This window comes from Podarcis tiliguerta (genome assembly GCF_965153285.1).
Source record: "Podarcis tiliguerta genome assembly, chromosome: 3".
Classification (NCBI taxonomy): domain Eukaryota; kingdom Metazoa; phylum Chordata; class Lepidosauria; order Squamata; family Lacertidae; genus Podarcis; species Podarcis tiliguerta.
The window spans coordinates 100931545-100955359 of NC_139536.1; the positions used below are offsets into that span (position 1 = coordinate 100931545).

Genomic DNA, 23815 nt, shown 5'->3' on the forward strand with positions numbered 1-23815 from the left:
AAAATCACCACAATGAACTTGAACTCAGTTGCATTAAGACTGGTATGTTTACCTGCAGAAAAAATTATTGGGTGTAGACTTTACCTGCAAGAGCCTTTCTCAAGAATAGACTTTCACTACAAAATTTGGAAAATTGCAAATTTTGAACGATGGTTGTTTCAGTTTTCATATTGTTTTGGAACGTGCGGATTAGGTTAAGTTCGCATTTAAATGTGAAGTGAATCAAATTTCTTCTCCATCCCTACCCACTGGCTGCCTCTGCCAAACTCTGTCAGTGAAAACTCTCCAAACCACCGTGGAGCCCCCTGGTGTGTCTGACAAAAATGGCTCATGGTAGACAGCAAAAAGACCCCAAATAAGATATCCCATGGGGGCAATATCCTATTTCGTTCATCTTTTAATGCACTAAATATGTGCAACGTCATCTGAATATAATCCCAGTTTGAGCCTAAGAGCTTCCCTGCAGGCTCATCTGCTCTGACATCCTGTTCTCAACAGTGACTAACCAGATGTTTACGGAAGTAAACATGACCTGAGCACTCTTCTCACCTGTGTTCCACTTTGCCATCTCCTCCCAACATACATCATTCTGTGGCCACTGAGCATGCTCAGTTACCACTGCGCTGTCTTGGGAATCTCACCCACATTCGGATCTTAAAAAAAAAAGTTGTGGCATTTCTGCAAACTTTGAGGTTCTCCAAGCCTACGAGACTTTCTCTTCTGTATAGATGGTGCCATTTTGCTTACCCACACTTGGAGAATGGGTTTGCTATTAATATGTAGGATTTTGCATTCAACAATGGACAGACTGTGACAGAAATTATCTTTCAGTTAGGTAGCTGTGTTGCTCTGACGCAGTCGAAATGAATAAACAAAAGTTAAAAAGTTGTCCCTTAGCACCTTAGAGACCAACTAAGTTTGTTCTTGTTGTGATACTGCTGGGGAGATGGGGCATCAGGCATGCCCCTAGCTGGCTCCGGACGATCACCGTTCTCCCGTGGAACAGCATCAGTCAGTCAGCGACACGAGCCTCAGATACGTTCCGAGACCTGTGCACACTCTGACAGCAGAGTGTATAAATCATCCACAACAAAAGAGGCAGACAGAGAGAGATGTGCAAGCATATTTACAGCATTTATTCAGCATAGTTCAGGAACAAAGAAAACCATAACTGCTTGCCTTTGTGTCCAGCAAAACAGCCGTAACACAAAAGCTACATACAACGGAAGTTCCTAGCAGACAGTGCTGGGAGTAAACAGGCATGTGATACACAAACATCATGCCTGTACCCTTTTAAGGTGGAATGGAACTATATCCTAACAGTTCTGGATATAAGCTTTCATGTGCATGCACACTTCTTCAGAGGCACTTCTTCAGATACACAAATCATCTTTGACATTTTAAAACGAGAACCTGGGAAGCTTTGTTCCTTTGGGAATGTTCTAATCCACAGATTCTTTTGAAAACATGCAAACTCGTTAACCTCGAGTGATTAAGCTGGGGTTGCCGTCCTCTTTGGACCAGGGAGGACATTTGAAATTTGGAGAAATTGTTGTAGGTAGGTGCTAGTCACCAAATGGCTGCTGCAAGTTGTGTGACGTAACACAAAAATGGCCGCCACATCTTTAAAAAAGGTCAGGAAAAGAGATAGGAACACAAGGTGCTGTAGGCTTGCTATATTTCAAAAAGTAATATGCCTGATACCCACAAAATTGTTGAGCGCATCATCAGCCAGTTTCATATACAGCTTGAAGATCAGCGCATGAACAGTGGCTGGGACAACAGAGAGCAAGAGGATCTTTGGCCTAGTGGCCAAAAGAAGATAGCTATGTTAGTTTTATGAGTTAATGTGAACAAGTGAAGAGAGATGCTTGTCCCTCAATATCTTGTCTGGATTCTTACAGATTTATGAAGGCTCATAATTGCTGTCTATGGAGTGGCACAATAACAGTTATTTATATCACTTGCTAAATAAATTTTCATACGAAATTAATTTCCAGGAATAGATGTAGTAGTCAGTTTTCTCTGTCCTAATCCTTTCCTCTGAATCGTCTTATTATGGCAAGTTTGGGATCTGGCCCACATTTACGACATTCTTAGCTAATGTAGACACTGCATTCCTATCTTGATATTTGCCATGTGTTGGGCTCAACATGAAATACATAATCCTGTTCCCCCCTACACACACACACACACACAAACACACACACACACACACACACTAATTAGTTCATACCATATGCAGCACAATCCTATGCATGTTTACTCAGAAGTAAGTCCTACTTTGCCGAATGGGATTTATTCCTTACTAAGTGTGCATTGCAGGGACGCGGGTGGCGCTGTGGGTAAAACCTCAGCGCCTAGGACTTGCCGATCGCTTGGTCGGCGGTTCGAATCCCCGTGGCGGGGTGCGCTCCCGTCGTACGGTCCCAGCGCCTGCCAACCTAGCAGTTCGAAAGCACCTCCGGGTGCAAGTAGATAAATAGGGACCGCTTACCAGCGGGAAGGTAAACGGCGTTCCGTGTGCTGGCGCTGGCTCGCCAGATGCAGCTTGTCATGCTGGCCACGTGACCTGCAAGTGTCTGCGGACAGCGCTGGCTCCCGGCCTATAGAGTGAGATGAGCAAGATGTCAAGACTGGCCCGTACCTTTACCTTTTAAGTGTGCATTGCAGCCTTAGTCAATATGGTGAACTTGACTTCAGACTAGCAGCAGCAAAGGCAACATTTAAAAATGAGAATTGTTTAAATACAATCGTAATGTCTTGCATGGAGAAAGATGCTTTTATTAACTGATTTCTAATTTGTTACTGCTTTTTTTTCATTTACCATTAAAAACATATATTTACAAAATGCTAGGAAGTTACATGTATCCATTAAATGGCCCTTCACTAAAATAATCTATCCTTGTTTGTTTTAGCTATTTTTAGCTTTCGGCCCCAGATCTGGACACTGATTTCTAGAAGTGAGTCCACTTCTCTCATGCTGCAGCAATGCATGTTTACGGATTTTGGTATCTGGGTCTTGTTCAACATTACAGAGGAGATTTCATGCAGAAATATAGACGCTGTTTAAATAATAACGGTGGAGATTCTCAAAATGTTGGGCTCATCTAAGGAGACACAGGGCTTCTCCACACTTACCATTTCTCTTTTCTCTTCACAGTCGCGGTCTGTACTTTAAAGCTCCGTTTCAGTCTCTACCACTGGAATGAATGGGATTTTGGCAGAACCATGACCCATGCCGTAAATGTCAAAGTAGCCTGCACCTGACTGAGGAGTGGAATATAGGTAGGCAGGGGGATAAATTGCATGTTTGTGCTCTGGTTGCCAAATAACGAGCAAGTTTCCAAACGTCCCTGGTCCAAACGTTTCTGGAGAACACCTGTACACCTTCACTGGTTAATGTCTGCTGTATGAAAGGAGGCCTGTTCAGCATCCAAACAGGTAAAATGAAGGATTGTCTTGCTGCCTGTTTGAAAGGCAGTAGGTAGAAAGCTGACGCAAAGCAGGCGTCCTGCTGCACCTGATGTGTGTCTGCTTCATGTCTGTAGTCCTCATACATTTCGTTTAGCTTTGGGACCTGCTTCCCTTTTATGGCGGGGAGGGAACTCGAAGGACTGTAAGGACAATGTCACCATTGAAATATTAAGGATATGCCAAAGAGGCATAAATACTGCCTTGGTGTGTCAAATCCAAAGAGGCCTTCGGAGATCATAAGAGTAGTAACAGAGATCCCAAGCCACCGAATGAGACCATATTTATAGAGTTTCGCTTGATGTATTAATGACCTAGATAAAGATGTGTGTTTTTCCACAATTAGTTTGGTCTTTGCTTAGATATGTAACATCAATAGGGCTTGCCAGGTAGTTCATTGAAGATGACAGTAAATCTCTTCCTATGGCTTACAGTCATCCTATAAATATAGCCTGGAAAAGAAAGAAGAATTGGGATGGAGCAGAACTGCTTTTGGGAAACACTGAAACAGAAAGACAGTTTTCACAACCCAGGGGTAGGATGTATGTATATAGATACAGATATATGAAGCTTGAATATATATATATATATATACATATATATATATATATATATAGTTTGAATATATGCAGTGTTCAGACTCTTTATATGCAAAAGAAGTTTACTTTCATAAACATATAATTGAGAAGAACATCTCTCATGCTTATTCGCTTTGTTCCTTATAGACAGCACAGGTTTCTCTCTATTAACATTTAGGGATCTTCCTTTGTCTGCTTCACCCCAGACAGACCACACTTACACACACTGTCTTCTGCAGCATCCAGGGAACCCTCTCTCATCAGCCATTCTCCTTCATAAACAGAGAGAGAAAGAACAGAAAACAGTTAAAAACGACAGTTACTTGAATAACAGTCACAACAGAATGGAATGCCTCTCTCATGTGACTCACAGTCAGCCAATCACATGAGAGAGCTACTGCCAAAGGAAAAACCCCATGCTAAAAATACACAGCAATTCAACATAAGCAAACATTCCCATTCCAGGAAGTTGAACCCGTATGCTTAACATAGGGAGCCTGTGGTCCTCCAAAGGTTGTTCAGCTCCCACCAACCACAGCCAGCATGGCCAATGGTCAGGGATGATGGGGGCATTGTAATCCAACAACATGTGGCAGGTCACAGATTTACTGCCCCTGTTATAACCATATTGACTTTTCTGCTTGTGTTGGGCCAAGAGTGACAGAGCTGATGTAACAGTGCTGCATGATCCAAGCCAAATACTTGTATAAGCACATTCTACATTCCTCCATTTCAAGAGGAGGGAGTTTAGCCTATGCTTATGTATTGTTTGTGTGCATATTACTTCTACTTATGCACCACTTTTTGAGGTGTAAGGAGAAAGAAAGGGGCTCTGTGGGAGACAGCAAATGAGGAGGGACTTTCCCTCAACTCACAGATACAAGACCCTTTTTGAGTGTTGATGCTTTGAACTCCTCCATCGTAGGCTCAGGATGTATATGTGTGTGAATAAACCATATATCACAAAGACACCATAGTCTCTGCTGTGCCTCATTCCCAGAAGGAAACATGAACCCTGGATAACTGTTTGAAACCCCTGGAATCTCACACCGCTCAGAGATAGGGGTGGCATGCAACAATATGTTTCTGGTCAATATTGAGAAGGTATCTCAGTGCTGTTTTCTATAAATCCATATAACTCTGTACTTAGTTTCTTGTAAACAATGTGGGACAGTGGCGTAGTGTGGGTAGCCAGCACCCGGGGCCACGTGAATAGCAGGGAGGGAGAAGTCACTTCCTGGTTCACACAAAGAAGCCATTTTCAATGGAGCCCAGATACAGTGCACAGCTGTACTGAGTCAGCACTGGGTGTTGAAATTTTGCACCTGGGGCAACCGTCCCTGTGTGCCCCCCACCCCGGTGGGTGGAAAAGAAGGAGAGGGTGTTTAGAGGGGAGTAGGTATCAGGGTGAGGGAGGTGGGCCTTCTGATTTGGATCAGATTAAAATCTGAACTGGAGAAGAAGAAGAAGAGGAGGAGGAGGAGGAGGAGGAGGAGGAGGAGGAGGAGGAGTTTGGATTTGATATCCCGCTTTATCACTACCAGAAGGAGTCTCAAAGTGGCTAACATTCTCCTTTCCCTTCCTCCCCCACAACAAACACTCTGTGAGGTGAGTGGGGCTGAGAGACTTCAGAGAAGTGTGACTAGCCCAAGGTCACCCAGCAGCTGCATGTGGAGGAGCAGGGAAGCGAACCCGGTTCCCCAGATTACGAGTCTATCACTCCTAACCACTACACCACACTGGCTCTTGCCATATATAAGAGCTTGTATAAGAGCTTGCTTATAATTTGAGGCAAGTGTTGTGAGCTGCTGAGATTCATATTACTGATCTAAGAAATGTAGGACACAGTACTGTCACTAACGATTACACTAGATCATTAATGACTGCTTTAGTTCTCTTTGAAAGCAGCCAAAGATCAGGCACCCTTTTTCTCTCAAAGCGTCAATGAGTCAAGCATTTGCACCATAATTTCATCACTAGTTTCCTGCTGATGTTTACCACTGGCAGTGTCTCAACTTCAGCGGCTTCCTTAGAAATAGTTCAGAACTAAATCCAAATTAGTTGTTGAAGGAAGATCCAACGCGCCACTAGAATCATGCTTTGGTGCTCAAATGAAATGGTTTCTGGATGTAATGTGTCATTCTTGAATACACTTCCTCCCCCCCCCATTTAATTTAAAAGCAGTATTTCCTATTGTTCCATTGTAAACACAGTGTTCAGGGTGGCTCTTTTCGATTATTACACTATTGCATGAAAGGATGGGAGCAAGCATTTTGTGTAAATTGGATACAAGGGTTATTAGCTGTCAATGAAAGGGCATGTAGACACCTCCAAAATGAATAGCTGAATTCTTCATGAGAGAAGAACAAGGAGCCCAATAATAAGGCAAAAGGAGCATCTCCATGCCCATCGTTCAGCCTGGACACTGTGGTCCAGCGCTGAGGGCCTTCTGGCAGTTCCCTCACTGTGAGAAGTGAGATTGCAGGGAACTAGGCAGAGGGCCTTCTTGGTGGTGGCACCCACCCTGTAGAACGCCCTCCCATCAGATGTTAAGGAAGTAAACAACTATCTGACTTTTAGAAGACATCTGAAGGTAGCCCTGTTTAGGGAAGTTTTTAATATTCAATGTTTTATTGTGTTTTTAGTCCTCTGTTGGGATCCGCCCAGAGTGGCTGGGGAAACCCAGCCGGATGGGTGGGGTATAAATAATAAATTAGTAGTAGTAGTAGTAGTAGTAGTAGTAGTATTGAAGCGTGCTGCAGGAAAGTAAAAGTAGAGTAATACATTATCACCTTTGTATCTTGAGGTAATGGCTTCCAATCTTTCTATCTTCAGGCAATTCTTTCCATTCCAGTTTGTTTGCTGAAGAACAGGTTAATGTCTGTCACAAAATCACCTACCGTATTTTTCGCTCTAAAAGACGCACCAGACCACAAGACGCACCTAGTTTTTGGAGGAGGAAAACAAGAAAAAAAATATTCTGAATCTCAGAAGCCAGAATAGCAAGAGGGATTGCTGCGCAGTGAAAGCAGCAATCCCTCTTGTTGTTCTGGCTTCTGAGATAGCTGCACAGCCTGCATTCACTCCATAAGACGCACACACATTTCCCCTTACTTTTTAGTGGGGAAAAAGTGAGTCTTATAGAGCAAAAAATACGGTATATATTGCAAAGGATTCTGGTGTTTATTATAGGGTGCACAGTAAAGTTGGTCAAACCAGTTGGCTGGGTCTGGCCTGATACATCCTTTATGAGGTGCATGTTATGATAAGTTGCCACGGGAACCAGTTCTTCAGTTGCTTCACTGTTGTTCTAGGTGAACTGAGAATACGCCTTAGATTGTGTGTCATCTTCTCTGGTGGCTGCCCAATGTTGGGGACAATGGGTGGTGAAGAAACCCAAGAAAGCTCCTTATCAACCCAAAGTTCCCTAGAAGAAATTTGCTCCCTTTGTTTTGTGAAAACCATACTTTGCTCACATGCAGTATTTCTCCTGTTAACCTGGTTCACCTCTCAGCAATGATTGAGAATTTTGAAACCCGATTTTTTTATATCTGCCTTTAAGATATGGGGCAGTAGGATGAATGGGAAGAACAGCTTCCTTAGTGCTATGGATGTCTCATCATATGCTTCAGGGAAATCTATTTCTTGGATTAAAAAATGGTTGGTCTCCCTTCTAATGCAGTCCTCTTCAAAGATTTTCCCTGTAAGACACAGCTCATTGCCACTTGTGATGCTGCTGGCTATGTCAACCCATTTGCTTTCATGTTTGACATCAAACTGTCATTTGATTCAAAGCAGGCTTGAATCTTTAAGACATATATGTAAATCAAATCCTACCAGCATACTGAACACACAAATCTCTCTCTCTCTCTCTCTCTCTCTCTCTCTCTCTCTCTCTCTCTCTCTCTCTTCTCTCTCTCTCTCTCTCTCTCTGTGTGTGTTATAGCTGTAAATCTTGCAAATCCTAAAATTGGGATTCATTATTACAAGCAAATATTACTATAGTTATTACCTAAAATATATATCTTTGCACAGTATGAGGCATTCTATTGTTCTTGCTGAAAGTTTGTAAAATAATTGTTATGAATTCCAGAGCATTTAAAAATTCCCAAATTGAATTAATTTAACATTTGGCAAAGTGTTTCACTTTAGGAGCATATCAGCTTTAAGAATGATTATGACTATGGGTTTTTATCCCTCCAACAGAGAATTATGGACTGGATAGCAACCTAATTATTCTGGCTGAGATATATCAATATGGACATAGTTTTCTCTGCGTTGTCATGATCATATCAACATTACATAATATGAATGAGCTCATTCTAATCAGGTTAGTTGGGGCTTCTTGGAAGTGATTTTTTTAAAAATACCTGGAGTATAAAGGGAAGCCAGACTTCTCAGACCATGTTTTCTGAAGTAATTCCACTGATTTGCAGGAAATGTTATTCGCAAGTGATTTGAGACAACAGGCCTACATGTCCCCAATGTTACATTTAATGTTGCTGTAGATCAATTTAAATCACAACATTGCCAAAACTTCTCATCAGTTAAGTGTGCAGTTGCAATGAGATATGTCTGCTTGTCTAGCGAGGGCAACCTACGTCCACAGAGCAGGTGTGATATGAGGTAAAGAACTCCAGAAGCCAAGGCTGCGATGAGCAATGCGAATCTCACTGGAAGAAGTCCAGATAGGCTTTCCTTAACAGATGGTAAATACTGTTAGGTTTTGACTGCTCTAAACACCTCTTGGGGGAGATTTGAGGACCGAATCCAAGGTCCTTGTTGGCTGCCACCCCAATGGCTGATTGGTAATGTCAAGCAAATAGTGCGATGCTATAGCAATGCTATTGTGTTGGCTCTAATGAAAAGATGATGGTTTCTGTAGGCTTTCCTATACCTCAGCTGTTTGCTTGGCAGCCTTTTTTATGGCTTTGGGATACTCAAAACTATTACAGGTCATATTCCACACCTTTTTCATGTGTGTGTGTATGTGACTGACAGCAGTGGAGGAAAACAATCAATTGATTTAAACCTGCTTGGATAAAAGCATCGTCTTGCAGGTACTGGCTCAGCTTGGACAATGGTGAAAGTGAGCATCAAAAAGAATGCAATATATTGAAAGTTATTCAAATACAGTCATACCTCATGTTACAGCTGCTTCAGGTTACGCCTGGAGAAGAGGAGGTTAAGGGGTGATATGATAGCCATGTTCAAATATATAAAAGGATGTCACATAGAGGAGGGAGAAAGGTTGTTTTCTGCTGCTCCAGAGAAGCGGACACGGAGCAATGGATCCAAACTACAAGAAAGAAGATTCCACCTAAACATTAGGAAGAACTTCCTGACAGTAAGAGCCATTCGACAGTGGAATTTGCTGCCAAGGAGTGTGGTGGAGTCTCCTTCTTTGGAGGTCTTTAAGCAGAGGCTTGACAACCATATGTCAGGAATGCTCTGATGGTGTTTCCTGCTTGGCAGGGGGTTGGACTCGATGGCCCTTGTGGTCTCTTCCAACTCTATGATTCTATGATTCTATGTGTTTTCGGCTTGCGGACTGTGGGAAACTTGGAAGTACCAGAATGGGTTACTTCCGGGTTTCGCCACTTGCGCATGCGCAGAAATGCTAAATCACGCTTCACGCATGCGCAGAGGCGCCAAATCACGCCTGTGCCTGCACTTGCGCAGGCATGACGCTTCAGGATGCGAACGCTGCGGGTTGCAAATGTGCCTCTGTCACGGATTATGTCTGCAACCCGAGGTTCCACTGTAAAAGAAAACTGTCCAGTGATTCATCTTCTGTCTAGCATAGTTACATGTTTTCAGAGTGGCAGATTAAAAAGTCACTCATTTGCATGCTCAAAGTGTTAGGGATGGCAGCTGGCCGGGAAGAGTGGCACTGCTATTGCATTTTCTCATTGGCTCTTGGCCTCTGTAACTTAACACAGCCAATCGCATCCAGCTATTATGCATTGCCAGCAGTGTGGGCAGACAGGAGAAACATCAAAGACACATGGCTTTGGAGAGAGCCTGATACTTATTGGACAGAAGCAGCCATGAGGTTTTTATGTAACTTCTGAGCTGGCTGGTTGACTGCAGAGCAGCAGGAGCGGGGTGTGTAGGCCCTGAGCAGTACAAACTTGACATTTGAGAGCTAGTTCATGCTTCATTCTTCTAGCTTATAGTACCCCAGATTCTTTAAAAGTGTAAACAGTTCACCTTCCCACTCTCTTTCTGTCTTAGGAGCCTTGGGCACAGAAATGACTAGTTGTGAGACTGAGCGGGGAAGACTCTGGTGGAGAAATAGAAGAAGACTGTGGGGTTAATTTTGCTTAACACTTTCCTTTCTAATCTGGAAGGTCGAAGCAGCGTGTAAGGATGAAGTAGCATGTTAATGAGTTACCCATACAAATCTAAGCAGGAAGGGGACATTGACACCAACAGAATAGTTTGGAAAGCTGGGATGTGATCTAAGATTCATATTGACTTCAGCAGGCTTTGAATCAGAAAACCAGAGGACTTAAAACTACAGGCAGAAAATAAGAGAAGGAAGGCACTCTTTTTCATATGTGGTGGAAGTCTAAGATAGCAAAAGCGTTCTGCGAAATGATATATAATGAATTTTTAAAATGTTGAAAATAAGCTTTTCTTTTAGGTATAATTGCAGAAGAACTACTTAAAGATCAGAAAAAAAGTTATTTATGGATGCCACCATGGCTGACCAAGTGGCATGTGTCCAAAGATGGAAAGAAGCAGTTCCAACGAAAGATGATTGGCCATTAAAACAGATGGAGTACGCAGAGATGGTGAAACTTACTGGAAGAATATATGAAAACAAATGGTAAACAATTAAAAACATTAGCAGGATTCACAAGACCACGAGCAGTAAGAAATAACTTAAAGGGAGTAAAAAGGTTAAACTTGTAAATAGGTTTGAATTGGTTATGCAGTAAGATTATGATATAAAATAAGGAACTGCAGAGGGGGAGGGGAGGTGAAGAAAAGGCAGGTTGAATTTGCTTTAATTTTTGTTGTTAAAATATTGTAAATGGAAAAATGGAAAAATAAAATATATTAAAAAAAAAAACTACAGACAGAAAACAACAAATTGGAGTTTGGCTTAGAAATATTCAAACAAACAAAAAATGTTAGTGTATGTAAGATATTCAGTATATATAGGCGACCAGAAAAGCAGTAATACTAAAATAAACAAGAAAGTAACAATTGGCAGGGATAAAGGTTATTGTCTACCTGCAATCCAGAAAGAAAACGACATTTCATTTTGGATTTCTTGGGGAAAATTTGGCGCCTCTGTAATAATAATAATAATAATAATAATTTATTTTTTATTTATACCCCACCCATCTGGCTGGGTTTCCCCAGCCACTCTGGGTGGCTCCCAACTGAATATTAAAAACATGATACAGCATTAAATATTAAAAACATCTCTAAGCAGGGTTACTCCTAAAAGTAAGATAGTTGTTTATTTCCTTGACATCTGGTGGGAGGGCATTTCACAGGGTGGACACCACTACTGAGAAGGCCTTCTGCGTGGTTCCCTGTAACTTTGCTTCTCGCCATGAGGGTATCACCAGAAGGCCCTCGGAGCTGGACCTCAGTGTCTGGGCTGAACAATGGGGGTGGAGACACTACTTCAGGTATACTGAGTCGAGGCCGTTTAGGACTTTAAAGGTCATATGGTATATATATAAAGTTTTCATATATTAATCAAGGAGAGGCATGCCTCAGAATGATCTGCAAAAAGGGAGGCTTTTCCCCATTGTGGTAGGAGGGGATCCCATGCAGCTTTGCATGGGAACCTCAGCAAAAATAATGTGGGGAATCTCTGTTTCAGCAGCAAGTCGTAATGCAACCCCCTTCCTAACTCAGGAGCAAGGGTGAAATCCTGTTTAGTTTGGCTGTGGACTTTTGTTCTCTGCTAGGAGCAAGGGCGTGTAGCTAATGCAGGATTTAACTTCACCACAACACCCATCAGCTGATGTCATGAGTGGTGTCAACTCATGGGTTGGTGGGCATGGTTTGGGGGGGAAACGGCCTTGTGTGCCAACTTGGACCTCCTGGCAGGCCAGGATTAGCCTATGGGACAGATATTCCCCGCCTCTGAGATGGAAACACTTCCTGTGGAGGTTATGCAGAACAACCAATAGCAAATGGACATAAAATGGATGTCAGTCACTCACAAAAACGATTGTAAGCACCCTAAGCTCCTCCCAAATCCTGCACAAAGGAGAGTAGCTGGGAAAACCCAGTCATATGGGTGGAGTGATGACAACAACAACAAGAACAACAACAAGAACAACAACAACAACAACAACGTGGAAAGGCCCATGGCTGAGAATCTCTGTAGGACTTTACGTATCGCTGAGGTTTGAAGCAGGCCAGAGTTGGCCTGTATCCCAACTCTGTATAGATATGGTTTGCATTTATATTGGCAAAGTTCATTTATTGACTTTCTAACCCTTTTTTCTTAGTTGTGACATTCTTTAAATACCTGACCCAAGTGTTAATATCCAGGAAAGAAGGGACAAAGGTATTACCACAAAAGCAATTACATGAGGAATTACAGAATGGCAATAAATAAGAGGAAATGACTGCAGTTATAAAAGTTGCTGTGAAGCTCAAAAGGAACTTTAGCAGATCAAGCAAGTATGTGTTAGATAGTTATCAGTCCTATGCTTTACAATGCCTAGAATTCCAGTAGGTTTGTATTTTCTAGTCACATAAAAATGCTCTTTCTTTTCTTGGTGTAAAAAGAAGTGTGTTGATTCTACTGTAAATGCTAGCTCCAGCATGAATATCTAGGAAAGTCCATGGAAGAGGCAAGAATGAAGCTTCAATAGACTGACCTAGATTTTGTATTTTCCTAGTGCACAAACTCTGCAGTCAAGCCATTGCTGCTGGGTGTTACCCACTTGCATAGTAGTTTCTGGGGGGAAACTTTCATACCTCAATTTGCAGATTTCAGCAGACACCAAAACATTGTCAAGACCCAACTGCAGTTCAGCTTTGGGTGCACCGCAAATCTACCAGATTTGCACAAAACAGCAGACGTACGTGTGTGTGCGCTGCTCCAGGACAAGAAAGCTGAGATCCATGATTATTTGTTTATATGTGCACATACAACTTTTGTGATCTGCCACGCTTGCACAAAAGAGCAGTCCAAAAATAAAAATAAGAGATGCCTCACTCCAAACTAGGTAAGGATTTGGAGTTGTTCACATGAAAGGTTCCCTGTTGCTTCATTTCCTCACGCAGGCCTGGGCAGAATGCAAGCCGTCTTGCAAGACTTTGATGAGATCCCACAAGATCTTGCAGGAGGCCAGCAGGAAATCAGCACCTATCCTGGCACCACTTCTATGGCAGAGATGGGGGACTGGCAGGAGGCATCCATGAGGGTGGTCCCTTGGGGTCTTCTGCTACTTCACGCCACTTCATGGGTGGGCTGGCCTTCCCTGAGGTCCTTATGGGCATGCACACTGGTATCTGTTTAACTGTAAGCACAGAAGAAGAAGAAGAAGAAGAAGAAGAAGAAGAAGAAGAAGAAGAAGAAGAAGAAGAAGAAGAAGAGGAGTTTGGATTATGGGCATGCACACTGCTATCTGTTTACCTGTAAGCACATAAGAAGAAGAAGAAGAAGAAGAAGAAGAAGAAGAGGAGGAGGAGTTTGGATTTGATATCCCGCCTTTCACTCCCTTTAAGGAGTCTCAAAGCGGCTAACATTCTCCTTTCCCTTCCTCCCCCACAACAAATACTCTGTGAGGTGAGTGGGGTTGAGAGACTTCAAAGAAGTGTAACTGGCCCAAGGTCACCCAGCAGCTGCATGTGGAGAAGTGGAGACTCGAACCCGGTTCCCCAGATTATGAGACTACCGCTCTTAACCACTACACCACACTGGCTCTCCTTTATTTTATTTTAATACTAGTTTCTCACAAACTGTTCTAGGTGTTACTCGGTGATGGTAGATCAAAAAGCTCAATTCAGCACATGACAGATGCACGTAACCTGTGTGGAACAACTCTAGAGAGTGACATGGTAGATGGCGGAAGTTTTTGTCCCTTATGAACATGGGCTATTCATAAAGCAGAAAAAGGGAGCCTCTATCCTGGGAATGAAACTGCAAACTAACTTTCCAATTTGATTTCATGAAATATGTGGCTTTTCCAACTTCTCTATATGCTTGACTATTCTCTTCAAGAATGTTAAATGAGTACTATTTTAATACCCAAAGCCCAGTTGTTTTATATATATATAACAATTGGGCTTTTGGAATTAAAACAGTGCTTCATCTAACACACACGCAGGCCATCGATTAAAAAGAAACAGAGGAAATATCTATTGTAAGCACCTTTCTGTTTAGATTCTTCGCAAAGGTTTGGTATTATAAGTATTTTCAGGAATTGTTCCTAGCCCCGAGAGCTAAGTTCATGAAATAATCCTTTGGCCTGTTTTCACTTATGTTCATGTGTCATTTATATTTCTGAAAAATATTTCCATTGAAAGGATAATTTGAATGTGCTCAGGACTCTCCCTTCCTTCTTGAAATGCAGGAATATTTACATATTGTATTTTCATTTCTCCCCACTCGCCAGTCTGAAAACGTTATGGAGTTCTATCAGCACAGAAAAATAGCGGATGTTAAGATGACAGTTGTAAAAATAGTTTCAATGTATATTATGTTCTTTTTACAATATGATGATCCACAGGGATTTAGAGTCAAGCTTGCCAGGGAATGTAAGGGTAAAGAGTTACTGAGGTCTCATTGGTGCCAAGCCTGTGCTAGCAACACATATTTTGAATTAGAAAGCAGCAGAAATCTGAAAGTCCTGTTAGAGGTCTACTACAGGAATGGAAGGAAGTGCACAACAAGAGCAGTTCTTAATCAAAATTCTGAAGATGAGTTTCACACGTAACTTTGAAAAGCAGCAACTTCAATTAGCAAAAATATTCTAGCATACATCACAGCAGAGGTCTGAAGATACTCCACTGTGCATACTAACATCCAGCAATGAGCTGCGCCGAAGCAACTGTACTGCCTTGTAAACACATGCGTTTTGTTTGTTTAAAGAAGAGCTCTTAATTAAAAAAAACCCGATTGCTCAGTTTTTCAATGCAGAGTGGACCATTAATGGTAAATATACACTTGTGGAGAGAGCTTATTGTTTTGTGTTTTTTGATGCAGACCCTCTGAGTGTCCCTATTTTCTAGGGACAGTCCCAGATTTACAGAAGCTGTTCCGGTTTCTGATTTGATCCTGGAATGTCCCGCTTTTCCATAGGATGTCCTTGTTTTCCTCAGAGAAATGTTGGAGGTTATGGAGTTATCTGATCCTTGAGCCATCTGAATACAGCCCTCTATAGGGAAATTCTGAAATGTTTATTGTTTTATTGTATTTTTATATATGTTGGAAGCCTTCCAGAGTGACTGGGGCAACCCAGTCAGATGGGTGGAGTATAAATAGTATTACAACAACAACAACAGCAGCAGCAGCAGCAGCAGCAGCAGAAGGAGGAGGAGGAGGAGGAGGAGGAGGAGGACATCCCTATTTTCATTGGAAAAATATGCCTACACTGGTGTCTTTTCCAAGCTACGACTGGTTTGCCACTTTCTGGACAGAGACAGCCTGGCCATGATAATCCACACTTTGATAACTTCGTGTTTGAATTATTGCAAAGCACTCTAAATTGGGCTGCCATCGATGACAGCTTGGTTTTTAAATGAAGTAGCTGGTCTGAGCCATGTTACATCTTTAATTCAAAATATTTCTGTTCCGTTCAATTAAATAGCAGCTTTTGAAGCTCATTTGAACACAACCAGAGAGGGAGCCACAGCCAGATACACATCCTACAGGAGGGAGTTCAACAGTGACTGGGCCACCATGGAAAAGCCCCTGTCTCTTGTGCCTGCTAATCCCTGCAGCTGATCTCAAGGCCTCAGCAGATTCATACAGGCGCAAGTGCTCCTTCAGATAACCTGTTTCCAAACCCTTTAGGGTTTCAAAAGCAGTCTCTAGCACTTTAAATTGGGCCCCAAAACATACTAGCAACAGGTGATATGCTCTGACTTGGGTCCCACAAGAAATCTGATGTCTGCATCCTGCAGCAGCTGATGTTTCATCTTGGTTCTGTGACTTGATCTTGGGTTTATGAATTGGGGAAGACTAGGACCGAAATGATCCCGGGACATTTAGTTTCTCTGCACTAAGCCTACACAGAACACCGACAGGAAGTATGCAGGATTCTGTTCCATTCCACCATTACTGTCTGCCAGATGATCATGCGTTTGCTGCGAAAATAAGAACCATATTATGTAAATGTGATCACATGTTGGTTCATTTAATTTACCGTTACCATCAGAATAGCACATTTAACTCGAGGGAATGCAGTCCTCAACAAGGGAGTGAATTAACTGCCCGCAAATTGTTCTCTAACTACGAAGTTTTCCAAGAGAAGTCTCTAAGGTATATCTGTACCAAGGGCATGGTATTAGAACTCTAATACCACATGTTTCCATTTGAACAGATGGAAGGGGAAAGCTTCTCTGCAATGTGTTATTACTTAAAGAAGGAGGGGGGGGGATCTTCCTGATAGAGATCAAGGGTGCTGTTTAAATTTACTTAGAGGAATGATGGTTTTGCAATCCATTCATGCTTGCAAGAGTAATTACTTCATAATTAGTTGTAAGTGGCCAGAAAACTAAAAGGCTCGTTTGCCTTTTGTGGTCCGGAAAGTAGAATTCATCCAATATTCAAATATTTTATTTAACTTGTTAAAAGATGTATCTATCGAATGCCAGCTGCTGCTCAACTGATATACAGTCATACCTTCGAAGCTGAACGGAATCCGTTCCGGAAGTCCGTTCGACTTCCAAAACGTTTGACAACCAAGGTGCGGCTTCCAATTAGCTGCAGGAACTTCCTGCATGCAATCAGAAACTGCGGAAGTCGTGTCAGACGATGGGCTTCCAAAGAACATTCACAAACTGGAACACTCATTTCCAGGTTTGCGGCATTCGGGAGCCAAAATGTACGAGTGCCAAGGCGTTCGGCTTCCAAGATACGACTGTATCAGCATTTCCAAATCAGAGTATAGATATCACACTCAGCGTATTGATGGACTGTGCAATCCTACTGATGTTTAGCCAATTGGAGGTTTCATTACAATCAAGCAGGATATAAATTTTGTTAAATAAAAGTAAGATCCACTGACTTCAGCTGTGTCAGCTGTGCCAGAAAATCAATCAAATTAGCAGTTAAAGGCGCATCTACTTGATTCACAATTCCAAAACAATACACAGAGCAATACACAGACTAAAATCTGCACTTATCTAAATTTGCAGTGGAGTTCTTGAAACAATGTTTCCAAAAAATGCATATGTTAGGGGAAAGTGTGCATGAAAATGAATATATTAGGGAAAATAGCATGCAAAATGTATTATACAGTGGATGCTCGGATTGCGAACTTGATCAGTGCGGGAGGCATATTCGCAACCCGCAGTGCTGCCTCTGTGCATGCACGGGTCACGATTTGGCACTTCTGCGCATGCGCAAAGTGTGATTTAGCACTTTTGTGCATGTGCAAAGCGTGATTTAGTGGTTTTGCGCATGTGCGAGTGCCAAAACCCGGAACTAATCCATTCCAGTACTTCTGGGTTCGGTGCGGTGTGCAACCTGAAAATGCGCAACTTGAAGCATCTGTAACCCAAGGTATGACTGTATTAGGGAAAATTGCTTGCAAAACTATACATTAGTCAAAACTACAGAATGGTTGGCTGGCAATCATTTGTCCTGGGAAACTATGGAGGAGTGTGCCTTCGGGAGTGAAGTCGAACTGTTGGCAGGGGTGTAGGAAAGGGGGTGCGGGGGTGCGGTTTGCCCCGGGTGTCATCCTTGGGGGGGGGGTGACAAAATGGCACACTGCAGGGGACAGCACTTACCACACTGCCTGGCCTGCAGCGCACCTGAGCCACACGTCTCTCCTGGGAGAGATACAGTGGCTCAGGGCTCCACACTGCCTGAAATGGATCACTGCGGCATCCCCGTGCACGGATCCCCATGACGCCCCTGTGGCTGGATCGCCCCGCCCCTGCTAGAGCAGCTAGTTACGCCCCTGACTCTCAGAGAGGTACGGCACCTGCTGTGGCTGTAAAGACCAATATGGGAGAGACATGTTTTGTTGCAGCTGGGGCAGATGAAGGAGCCCTGGTTGCGCTGATGCAGTTGTGCCATGGCGTTTCTTCCTTCTGCGCTCCTCCCTGTTGTCATTCCTCCTCTAGTCACCGCTGTGGATACACAACCGCATCGAATATCACCAGGCGCTGTGGCCCCCTGCAACGGATTCCCACACAGCGGGCAGTGGCGTAGCGTGGGGGGTGCAGGGGGGGGGCTGGCCGCACTGGCCGCAACATCGGGGGGGGGGGGCGCTCGCACTCGCAGCTCTCTGCCCCTACCTGGCTCACTCACTCTCTCTCACTGCAGTGCTGGCTGTGCGAATCCGATCCAAGCCGCCGGGTCGCCACCCACTGTGGAGGGGAGGGTGGCAGGTGTGCGGTGTGGTGCGGAGAGAGAGTGAGGGACTATCTGGGGGAGGGACAGTGCAGCAGGGGGGGGGCGCAAATTACTTGCCTTGCCCCGGGTGCTGACAACCCACGCTACACCACTGACGGTGGGATTATTGCCATCAGCCTTCCTGTTACATTTGCAGGCATCTTTGTGCTTCGAGCCCCAAAACCCGTCCCCCATGGAAATAAAGACACAGTGGAGACAGAATTTAGTTTAAATGTCAATGGGCAAATTTTGGCCACAACTTTATTAAAATACACAAATGTGACTGGTATTGGTTTAGGCATTAGCATCAAACTAAATCTGGCTCCTGCCCCACCCTACAGGAAGCCTGGAAGGGTAAACAACCAGCAGGGGGAGCTCCATCAATGTATATATACTGGTGCTCACCCCTGGGGTTCCCAGGGGTCCTGGCATGGCTCTAGCCTCTCCCCAGGCTTCGGACAAGATCCAGACCCCCGGATTCCTTTAACGGAATACCCTATTCATTGGAGGGGCAGGTGATGGCCGCACCTCCCCTCCCCACATTCCCCTAAACCAAATGCCTAACCGCCAAACCTTACAAAGTTGTGACGATTGCTAAGAGGTAGGCAAAAACCAAGTGGCCACAGCCAATCTGCCACATTGGGGAAAATTCCTACCCCCATTCCAAAACAGGCGACCAACCGAAGTCCAAAGCAAGGCCAAACACAACCTAATTAACGGGTGGGTGAGTGGGCGGGTGTTCGGCAGCGCGAAGCAAAAGGAGGTCCCTACATTGTGCTGCCAAATAAATACCCCCAACCTTGCCACGCTGCTGATTGGCTAAAGGCCATTGGCACAACTGTGGCAAGCCCCGCCCACAAGCTGGTTAGGGAAGAGTTTCAGGGCTGAGCACAACATGGACCGTTTGTTAGGAGGATCCAACTTGTAACACAGCGTTGGTCTGCCAATAGGCCTGGTGCCTGAAGCCAGCTCCCCACAGATCACAACCCTGGAGATCCTGCCACCCTCCATTATGTGTACTTGACCAAGCCTGCAATATCAAAAGCAACACAATGACCAGAAACAATTACAACGTGAAAAACTTTATGGACTAATTTAAAACATCAAAACTAACCAACTGAAGTCTCTGAAAATCTCTGAAAGTCCTTAAATGAATCACAGTGCCAGACTTTACCCAGCAGAGAAAAGCTGTGAAGCTTTGTATAATCAGCAAATGTCCAATTCTGATGTCCAACTCTGAACTCTGCTGAACAGTGTTTCTGGATAGCAACTATTTTTTCATTGAATTCTTCATCAGCCAATTAGTTCAACACTCATGAGTAGAAAGATACATAATTTCTTCATTAACTGAAAATAAAATATTCAAAAAAATATGCACATGCATAACAACAACTTCAAATAGCGTAGAAATTATAAACTGTAATATAAAAAAGTTACATACCCAATCTTTTCTTGAATAGATATAATATACATGAGAATGAAAAATACTTTGGAACAGTACTCATGCGATTATGTAGTCACTGTTACTAACAACATTTTTTTGAAATATATATATATATAGCCAACCCCAGGTGATACTAATAACAAGGAGACCGAGTTGAAAGACACAGTACAAAGTAACAGCAAAGATACAGATAATCAAATAAAATAATTGAGGTCTAATTCAGAGTTAGGTCCCCCTGGATGAATAGTTTTAAACATAAAAATAAATACTTGACCAAGCCAGCATAGACATCGCTGAGACAGGAGTTCAAATATGGACTTGGAAGAGCACTTCTTTGTTTGCGACTGCCCTGCCATACGCTGCCCAAAATCTTTCTCTCCCAGTGCATGTGGAAGGTGTTGAGGAGTTGCTCCAGGCGGGTGTAAGTTGCCCATGACACCTTGGCATTAACCGATCCATCCCTAATGTCAAGTAAGTGTGCATAGAATTGCAGGCTTAAGGTTGTGTCCAGTAGCATCCATCGTTTGTGGGCTTTTGAAGGCGGTTTCATCCATCCTGCCGTTCTGACTTTCATTGCGATGGTGAGGATGCCACGGGGGTGGCTGAGAATGTATGAAAATCACCTCCTCCGTTTCATTAGTGGAGGCCTCTGCCGGATCAAACCCCCTTCTTCAAATGGAAGGACACCACTGGGTTCAACCTTCAGTGTTCTAGGACTCAACAAGCTCTTGCTCTGAGAGGGGAATGGTTTATTCTTTAAAAGAGAGAGAGAAAAAAAATGAATGTTGTACAGTGGTTTGTGTAGGACCGGTGGGGAATTATATCAATGGCCACATTCTGCAAGGGACAATTTATTGGAGGCATATAGCAAAGGTGGGTGGGACTAAAGCCGAAGGAGGCAACCATAGCTCAGTTGGTTAAAGCTTGGTGCTGATAATGCCCAGGTTGCAGGTTCGATTCCCACATAGGACAGCTGCATATTCCTGTCTTGCAGGGGGTTGGACTTGATTATCCCCAGGGTTCTTTCCAACTCTACAGTTCTGTGACTCATTCCCACCATTCCTTATCATTCTCTCTTATTTTCCTCTCTCTCTCCTCCCCCTTCTCTCTCCCTCTCATCTGTTTCTCCTCTTCCTTCTCTTCTTCCTCCCATCACACCCACTGTTAGAGTGTCTGACTAAGACTAGGGAGTCCTCGATTCAGATTCCCTCTCAGCCCTAAAGCTCACTGCTGGGTGACTTAGGGACAATGACTGACAGAATTGCTTTGAGAATAAAATGAGGAAAGGAAGACAGCTATGTACACTGCTCAGAGCGCCCTGGAGGAAGGCCGAGACAAAAATGTAATAAATAAATAAACTGTGAAGATAATATTAATCTCTGAGGAGTGAAAGCGAATAGTTTCCTTAGAAAACTCCCATATAACTAAACTGCAGCGGAGACCCCCGTTTATCTAGAGCCTCGCTTCGTAGCATAGTTAGCATACCAATTAATCCAGCCGTGGCACTTGCCAGCTATTCAAGCACATGAGTGTTCCTGGCCCCAGCTGCAGACATAGTTCCCCTAAGAGAAATATGAATTGTCTTCATCCTATATTACTTTTCATTCCAGAATTTAAACAGAGACATACTTAAATGTTTATTACAGAAAGTAACCGATAAAAGTACAAATTGCTAACATGAAATTGCTTTTTGTTAATTTTGAAGTTTTAATAGTTTCTATGAGGCACGGAGACATGCACATGACTCAGGCCTTAGCTTTTTTGACACATGTTGTCTAGTCTGAAAAGGGAATTAGCCCATCTCCCCTGTGAGATGTAGACATTTTTCTTTATTTCCCTCTTTCTTTCTTTTTGGGACGACACCACGCCACTTATAGCAAAAAGCAGACATGGGAAGTACTCACATGCCGTAACGTACCAAAAAGTCCTCAGCGTACCAAAAACATGCTATAGTTTCAGCTAAGCTTACTCCGCCTTGATTTAAAATGAATGTATGAAAATAACTTCCATTTGGCATATACAGTGGAACCTCAGTTTTTGAACGTCTCAACTGTCGAACGTTTCAGAAGCCAAATGGCGAAAACCTGGAAGAGGATGCTTCCATTTTTGAATGTTTTTTGGAACTCAAATGGCTTCCAAGGCGTGTTTTTCTTTCACCCCCATTGAAATTGCTGAGAGCCCTTTGATTTTCAGTTTTCAAACATTTCAGAGTGGTAGTCTCGTAATCTGGGGAACCGGGTTCACTTCCCCGCTCCTCCACATGCAGCTGCTGTGTGACCTTGGGCCAGTCACACTTCTCTGAAGTCTCTCAGCCCCACTCACCTCACAGAGTGTTTGTTGTGGGGGAGGAAGGGAAAGGAGAATGTTAGCCACTTTGAGACTCCTTCGGGTTGTGATAAAGCGGGATATCAAATCCAAACTCTTCTTCTTCTTCAGAAGTCGAACGGTCTTCCAGAAATAGATTACGTTCGAAAACCAAGGTTCCATTGTATTTACAATCAGATTTTTAAAACTCTGTGATTCAGAATTCAAATATATGGTGCTTCTTGGCCAAATTCAGGTGAGTTACATTTATAAGAGCAACTTGTACCTGGAATGTTGCTGTTACAGAATTCATTGTGTCTAAAAGAGAGAGGAAAAGAGCAGAAATGGAAGGAAGAGAGAGAGGGAGATATATGCTTTGCTGGCTGCTGATGCTACTGCTACTACCATCAGTACCTTACTGCATTACAAAGAAAATTTGGGACAAAAGAAAGGGGCAACAGGGAGGGCTAGCAGTCAGCAGCAGTGGTTGCGAGCAAATCCTCATATGAGGTAGTACAAGTACAACCTCAGGTCTAGACCTACCTCATAGTCACACTTGGTGAGGCTTTTCCAGTTGGGAGGCTCAGATTCCCCTATTCACTATTTTTAAGTACCGTATTTTTTGCTCTATAAGACTCACTTCTTCCCTCCTAAAAAGTAAGGGGAAATGTGTGTGTGTCTTATGGAGCGAATGCAGGCTGTGCAGCTATCCCAGAAGCCAGAACAGCAAGAGGGATCACTGCTTTCACTGCGCAGCAATCCCTCTTGCTGTTCTGGCTTCTGAGATTCAGAATATTTTTTTCCTTGTTTTCCTCCTCCAAAAACTAGGTGCGTCTTGTGGTCTGGTGCGTCTTATAGAGAGAAAAATACGGTACATAAACTATCATAAGATAGTTCTCAACTCTGCTAGTGAGTGTCAAGAGAAATGGAGCCAAAACAAGTTTGCAAGAGGGGAAGAAGCAACGTTCCCAGGGGAATACCAAGGTTTGCAGAAAATTGCCATAAAAAAAGAAACCTCAAGAGAACAACGCCCCGCTTCCATACACACACACACACAGGGAGAGAGAGGGAGAGGGAGAGGGGGGGGGGAGAGAGAGAGAGAGAGAGAGAGAGAGAGAGAGAGAGAGAAAACAACCCAATGAGAACTGAACATGCCCAGTCCAGTAAGATTTTTCTAGAAAATAGAATTGCCGGAACTCACCTTTATTCTCTTATAATGGCAATGTTGCCCACTTGGAACATGCCAGAACTGAGTTCCCATGAGTTCCAGCTGAAAAAGGCCTCCCGCCTCTGTTTTACATGGTACTTTCTAGGTGCAAAAGCCCCCAGAATCTACAAATCTCTTTGCAGACTTTAGCCCATCAGTCCCATCAAAGCAAATGTTGCTCACTGCCAACAACGGATGTGCCTCACTGTGGCTAGGCACACATTTCATGGAATGTATTCAGGCTATGGATT

At 43.3% G+C, this 23815-nt stretch overlaps 2 long non-coding RNA genes across 3 annotated transcripts; one reads left to right on the forward strand and one right to left on the reverse strand.

Annotated features, from left to right (window-relative positions):
• Positions 1–4117: 4117 nt before the first annotated feature.
• On the reverse strand, positions 4118–6948 carry LOC310673439. The gene is made up of 2 exons (XR_014509011.1): positions 6845–6948; positions 4118–4324 (listed from the first exon to the last, which is right to left on the reverse strand). It is a non-coding gene; the product is annotated as an uncharacterized lncRNA (long non-coding RNA).
• LOC310673428 lies at positions 6812–11026 on the forward strand. Of its 2 annotated transcripts, none has more exons than XR_014508995.1 (4): positions 6812–6935; positions 7197–7712; positions 8259–8382; positions 10702–11026. It is a non-coding gene; the product is annotated as an uncharacterized lncRNA (long non-coding RNA). The 2 variants fall into 2 exon arrangements; XR_014508996.1 differs by lacking the exon at positions 10702–11026 and adding an exon at positions 8644–8754.
• Positions 11027–23815: the final 12789 nt, after the last annotated feature.